Source organism: Formica exsecta, unplaced genomic scaffold (assembly GCF_003651465.1).
Source record: "Formica exsecta isolate Colony F162 unplaced genomic scaffold, ASM365146v1 scaffold1116, whole genome shotgun sequence".
NCBI classification, from domain to species: Eukaryota; Metazoa; Arthropoda; class Insecta; order Hymenoptera; family Formicidae; genus Formica; species Formica exsecta.
Window position 1 is genome coordinate 197,706 of NW_021848457.1, and position 7,169 is coordinate 204,874.

The 7,169-nt window shown below is 31.0% G+C and overlaps 2 long non-coding RNA genes across 2 annotated transcripts in view; one reads left to right on the forward strand and one right to left on the reverse strand.

The window, feature by feature from the left end:
• Positions 1–5,369, reverse strand: part of LOC115236826 — a 117,991-nt gene extending 112,622 nt beyond the window's left edge. The window contains exons 1-2 of the long non-coding RNA XR_003884250.1: positions 4,945–5,369; positions 3,404–3,444 (exon numbers count right to left, since the gene is read on the reverse strand). This is a non-coding gene — a long non-coding RNA (uncharacterized LOC115236826). The remainder of the gene's footprint in view (positions 1–3,403; positions 3,445–4,944) is intronic.
• Positions 5,370–6,389: 1,020 nt separating this feature from the next.
• The window catches only part of LOC115236772, a 20,222-nt gene continuing 19,442 nt past the window's right edge, over positions 6,390–7,169 (forward strand). Inside the window, exon 1 of the long non-coding RNA XR_003884243.1 lies at positions 6,390–6,928. This is a non-coding gene — a long non-coding RNA (uncharacterized LOC115236772). The remainder of the gene's footprint in view (positions 6,929–7,169) is intronic.

Sequence of the window (7,169 nt, forward strand, 5' to 3'; positions counted from 1 at the left end):
TCAACTAATTGCACATTTTAAAAGTTTGGAATACATCTATATTTTTATTTAAAAAATTGAAATGTGTATTCTTTTATAAAAATATATATAAAAAATTTTTTCTTTACGATTATTTTTTCTTATATTAAAATTGAGATATTAATTATTATATGTAAATTCAAAAGAAAAAAGCGTGGAATTTTATGCATCGTCGAAACATTCTGTATACGCGTCATATCACCCATCTTGCTCCTGTAAATAGTGAGGTCAGTTCTTTCGATTAAGTGGTATTATAAGACACACACAAGAGAAAAGAGGGAACGATTGCGTTTGCATGCGAGCGAGCATTCTGAGAAATTCTCGCTTCGCGCTCGCGCATATATACACATTTACAATAGGTATGTATGTCGTGAACGCGTATGCATATATTGTATATCGCTCGGCGAAATCAGTTGGCAGCTTCCTATGAAAGACAAGTAAGCACGCGCGTAGGCAGGTAGATAGGTAGGTATAACACGCAGTGTATTCACCTGGCCGCATCGCGCATTATCTGACACTTACGTCGTAGATAATCATACTGGGAAATTATACAAATCTATTACTCCTTTTTTTATATTAATGCTCGCCTATTTCTTCTTTCACGCGATTTAATTATTTCATCAACGTTACCATGACTTAATTCTTTTCTAAAATTTAAAATTGCACTTTATAATAAAAAGAGAAAATATACCAAAAGAATCGTAATTTATAAGTACGATAAATAGATTTAGTTTAAAATATATATAAATAAATGATTAGAATATTCAGTTTCAAAATTAAATAATATCTAACAGGACAATTATTTTGCCGATATATATTGTGTAAAACAAAAAGTAATTACCGCAATATATTGAAAGATACATATTATCTCGCATTAAGCTTCAAAAGCTTATCTAGAATCGCGCGAATTATAAATCTTAAACGATCTATATATAATTCGCAATAAAATTCAAGACATAATTTTATTTATAATTTCATGTGCCACAAATACTAATGCAAATATATATTCTAACATATATAGGTATATATATTTTATAGTTTAAACATACGTGTTTATTTTACTTGTTTAAATTTTTTCTGCATTACATGACATATAAAATTATAGATGGAATTCTGTCTCGAATTTTATCACAAATTATAGATCGTCTAAAACGGGCTGAAATTTTAGAAACACGTTTCCAGTTGTCGCACACGTTTCCAAGCGACGCGATGCAGCGAGTTCTTTACGGAATCAGAGAGAGTGTAGGCAGACAGCTCCTGACAGAATAGGGTAATTTGGGGTTGGTACGTTCACCGAATGTGGAACGAAGGCGGGCATCGCGTCTTCCTTGAACGTCGAGTTAAATCGCGTCTCTTTGCCTTTGCGAATTCCATACGCCCAATTTCATCATCGGCAAAGAACCAGCACAATACCACGCGACTGCGTTTTTACATCAAAGTAGTAGTAAAGCATTCGCTATTCACGTACTATATTCTCGTATATATTGTATGACAATCTTTGAATTACGTGTATATCGTTATAAAAAAAATGCGATTTCAAAAATTTTATCTATAGACATTAAAATAATTTTTAACAAATATTTTTAGAGATTATATTCAAAAAGAAATTAAACATGCGTGATTTCAGAAAATATGTAGATATATTGAAATATTTTTTTAAACAAATATATGTTTTTAGAGATTAAAATTTCTTCCGCTTGTAGATAACATTACGCGTTTGTGTGTATGCAGTCGCATCATACGAACGTGTATCAGGCTACGCGTTTAATGGCAATTGCAGCGAGGAATATATGGCCGCGGCCCACACAGGGCGCGAGAGAAGAGCGGACACACTTGCCGCAATTTTATCGTCGGGAAAGAAGACCGTACATAAACGATCAGCCGCTGCCGCGCATCGGCCTCGTACGCACCTGGCTGGAAACGTGTGCACGACGGTCACCGTATTCCTTCCTAAAGAAACCGTCAAACGGAAGAGGGTGACTAATGCCCGGCCGTGAAGCGAGCGGAGATCGGATTCATTTGCAATTTCCAATTGAATTTCAGCGGCGAAGTAAGCAGCTCTCCCGGAAATGTTGATCGATGCGTCGGTATGTTTTATGTATCCTCAATTTTATGTTGCCGCGATGGTGATCACTCATAAAAAGCGATGCAAATCAAAAAAACATACAGCATTTCTTTTTCTACTTTATGAATATTATTGTTTTTTAATAATTATATCTAATTGATGCGATTACGGTTTTAATTTCTAATAATATTATATATCGATATAATATTATTTATGTATTATTTATTGTTGTTGTAAATTAAAATTGTAATTACACATAAACAAGATTCAATTAATAAAGAAAAATAATGATATTTATGAAATAGAAGAAAATACTATATATTCTAAAATCTGAATTGCTTTCTATGAATGATTATCATTACAAAAATAGAGATATATAAAACATATATACATGCACAATATATATCTCCGTTAAAGAGAAAGAGAGATAAAATTTCTTCTAATATTTTGATACAGCCGCTCTTTCATTTAATCCATCATAGATATGAAAAGAATATACATTCTACTCACTGTTTTATCGTAATATGATCGAGAATAGGGGGGAATGATTTTTTTATAATTTCTTTAATAATTAACTAAAAAAAATTTACTTAGAAGATATAAAATAGCTCGTAATTAAAAAATTCAGTCATTATAGTCGCGCTATAAATGATGTCTTTTGAATTTAAGAAACAAACATTATTATTTAAAAAAGCAAATACGTATAATTTAATGATGCAAACGATAAAAAAAAAATTTCATCAATTATTGCAAGAAAAACAAGCAAATTTTTAAACTATATCTACTATTTATATCTGAACATGCGTAAATATTTGATCTAAAGATCTAAATAGAGCTCTTCTGAGCCCTGAAATGTGCCAACTATTAAAATTATATATAAAATTATTTTTTCTATATTAAAAGATTTTTAAAAATAACAATATGTGTTTTTTTGTATAAAATGTAGGGCGGATATTATATTTTAAAATTCTGTGAATACGCTTGAGTGAAAGTTTCAAACTATAGTAAGCTATTCTGAGCTCTGACTTTAACCAACTATTTCTTTTTGTTGTGAAAAATTCTAGACAAGTGCCACAGTATTTGCATTTTATGGCACAAAAATAAAACAAATATTTATCTTACTATTGTGTTTTATCATTGCGTGCTTCAGATTTTATATTGATAATAGAAATTTCATAAAAACGTGATTAAGCATTCGATACTTTTCTAATATTCCTTATACATACATTTCTTATATATGTATATTTTATGTCTAAAATAATATTCTCAACTTTTCATATTATTTCAAAATTGTATAAAATAAAAAAATTTAGTACTTACTGATACGATGTCTAATAAATGGTAGTATAATGTACGTAGATCTGTAAAAGATAAATATATGTATAAATTAAAACAATGTCCAAAATTATCAATATTTCGAAATAGTTATATTGAGCATCATTAAATTTATTTTAATAACCAAATATTTCATAAAAATATTACATAATTTACTAATTAAAAATATTTTTCGGCAAACACATATTTTTATAAAATATAATAAAATAATAAGGGTCCAATTTATATATATATAAAATCTAATGTATGCAATTATAAATCTCTTAAAAACAATGTTTAAATTGTATTTATTATGTATATATGTGCATGTCTAAATATAAAACATACTATCTTAAACTGAATCAGTGAAAATATCACCGATTAAAACAGTGACACAAGATACCTTGACTTTTCTCATTTAAGAGGATATTGTATCTCAAATATTATAACATTATTTGTGAATTATTTATATACATACAAATATATGTTTAAAATTTCCAAATAATATTTTTTTAAAAGATACAGTTAAAGAAGATCTTTTAAATATACTTTCAATAAATAAAAATCTCATCAGTGAATTAATTTAATACATTAATTAGAACGTCACTCTCTTTATAATTGAGAATTAAAAAAAAGTATAAATAATGTGCATTTACTTTTTATGCAAATTATATTGATCGCTTTAATTACAATATATCAATAATATATTAAGCGCACCTTTAATAATCTGACTTTCAAGAAAATGCTTAAAATTATACCAATGTTATAATCGCGCATGTCGATAACTAAAATGTATGAAATAAATTTGTTGTAACTAAATTGAGACATAAATCACTCGTACGCGATAAGAAAGTCGATGAGAGATAAACATACAAATAAACATATTATTTCACATTTTCAGTGTGATGTGCGACGTCTAAATGGTTGAAAGTTGTGAAGAAAGTATCAGATTTTGTTTTAGTTTTTATATGCGTATCGAGTTCGGGGAATCGTGGAAGCCGAGCGCTGCTCGCTCGAGCGTGCCTTTTTAGGAATTAGAGATAAGATAACGCGAGAAGGATGCGAGAAGGATGCGAGAAGAAAGTTCAGAACGCCAGATATTTGCGATTGCCAGATATACTGCGAGAATCGACGAGTCTTAAAATTTCCGAAATATCACCTTGAGAAGTCGGTTCTCAAAAATAAAACAATTAATATAATGATGCTTTTAGGCAGTTAGTTAGTTATTATGAATAACGTTCTTGTTTAAGAACATAAAGAAAGAGAGAACATCAAATTTATTACAGCACGAAAAAATCTCACCTCGAATTTCCCACAGTATAAAAGAAATAGAAAAAATTTTTATTATATATGTATATATATGTATATATGTACATTTATTAATTATTATACATATTTAATATTTTAAGTATTTTTGAAAATAAAATAGTACGTTTTATATGCGTTTATATTTTATATTATTTATAACGACGTAAAGAAATGGAAATCAGTAAACAGTTAATTTCACAAGTAATTTATAAGTTAAATAAATTACACATGTTTTTTACCTCATGATTGCTGTGTCGTTGCCCGACATTTTCTCAGCCTTTTCCTCCTCTTTTATACATATATCTTTTGCTGCTCTTGTATGGCATTGGCACTCGCAAAATATTCCCGGAAATACGATTAATTACGATCGCGCGACAATTTGCACGACACTCCCGATGATAATTATATGTATGCGCGACACGCACTTTAATATATCGCGGAAGAAAGACGCGGAAACTATGATCGTACGATGATTCTATAACTCCCGTCCTCGTCCGCTTCGATTCCTCCTTGAAATGAGATAAAGCGCACGAAATAACTCAATCTAACCCTAACTTCACCTACCGCGATAAACGGTCGTCGCCTACGTTTACAAGTCGTTAAACACGAAAAATAATTAATCACGCGGGCTAATATAATCCCTACTTATAATAATTATACAAAATACTCACGTTTTCCGGTATCTCTGATCGCGTTTCGAAGCGTAATACGACACGTAAAACATGACTTACGTCGGTGAATCTCCGCGCGCGAATGACAACAAAACGAGGCGACCGCTGGTAAACAACAGTGAGCTATGCGGCAAAAAAACGAACGCCAAATATCGCGCGATAGTTACCACGCTTCATTAATATTTAACGCACACGCTACAAAATAATATATGCTGAATATTCTATTCCCCCTGATTTTCAAATTAATTATATTGTAATATAATAAACGGTTAATGTATCGCGATCTCTCTCGCTCTCTCTTCCGTTACTGAATTCACTATTCTGCGATTCATGTATTACTACGCCTGTTCAAACTGAGTGATCGACTAATTATTACATTTTTAAATTGACGAATAGCTCAAAGTGCGATACAAAAATATATTAATATACGTTTAATATATTATATCTTTTTATTATTTAAATTATTCGACGATTATATACATATTTCTACACGTTTTCAATCTGAAAAGGACGAGCAAATTATTTTATTAAGCGCCACGCACTTATATATTCTGTTTATTAGTGTGTACGCAATCATAATTAACAGTGTTTTCGCGAATGAGTGTCGTAAATTGTTTTATTACGATTTTTACAGGCGATTACTTACATTCGAATATATCACATATCGCGCTTTAAGCTTTTCCAGGCAAATGTTATTAGCCAATCACTTTTGAGAACGCATAGTAATACATAAGATTGAGGTAAAGAAAGAGAGAGAGAGAGAGAGAGAGAAAGAGAGAGAGGTAAGAAAAAATATCACGATATATTAACCGTTAATAATTAATATATAAAATTCAAGAAAGAACAGCTTTCAGCATACATTATTTTATATAGAGCGTTAAATATTTCGTGACGACAACAAAATAATAGTAAAGTGCTGTGTTCGTTTTTTTGACGCGCTTTGTTTACGCGCCTTGTTTTGTTGGTAACATCGTCTTCTCGTCACTTGCGCGGCGAGACTCGACGAAGTGAGTCGCGTTCTACGCGTCTCGTATTACACATCGAAACTCGCGATCGTAGGAAGATGCCGGGATCCGGGATACGTAAAACGCGATTATTGTGTATAATCGTTACAAATAGCGATTATTAGAGCCCGCGGGACTAATTATTTCTCGCGATTAACGATCAGTGAACGTAACGAGACGACGACCGTTTATCGCGGTAAGTGAAGTTAGGGTTAGGTTGAGTTATTTCGCGCGCTTTATCTTATTTCAAACAGGAATCGAAGCGAACGGGGACGGTAGTTATAGAATCATCGTACGATCATAGTTCTTGCTTGCTTGTTCTCTCGCAATATAATAAAGTGCGTGTCGCGTACAATTAATATTGGGAGTGCCGTGCAAAGTGTCGCGCGATCGTCGTATTCTCTCAATTAGTACACGAGACGATTATAATTAATCGTGTTTCCGGGAGTGTTGTGAGAGTACCAATACTAATAAAAAGCAGGGATGATGAATAGAAGAGGAGGAAGAAGGCCGAGACATCGGGCGACAGCGGGGCAACTCTCTCTGAGGTTAGAAATTTATATTTAATTTATTAAATATGATATATATCTGTAATAGGCGCTATATAGAGATATAAATTTAAATAATAAAATGAGATTTAAATTATTACTTGTAAAATTAATTGTTATTTTATCTTGACGCGATAGTGATCTCTAGTTTACATGATTGTACAATATATGTATAATGCATATAATATATTATATTTTATTTTTATAAATATTTAAAATATTTAATTTGTACCAATTTTAA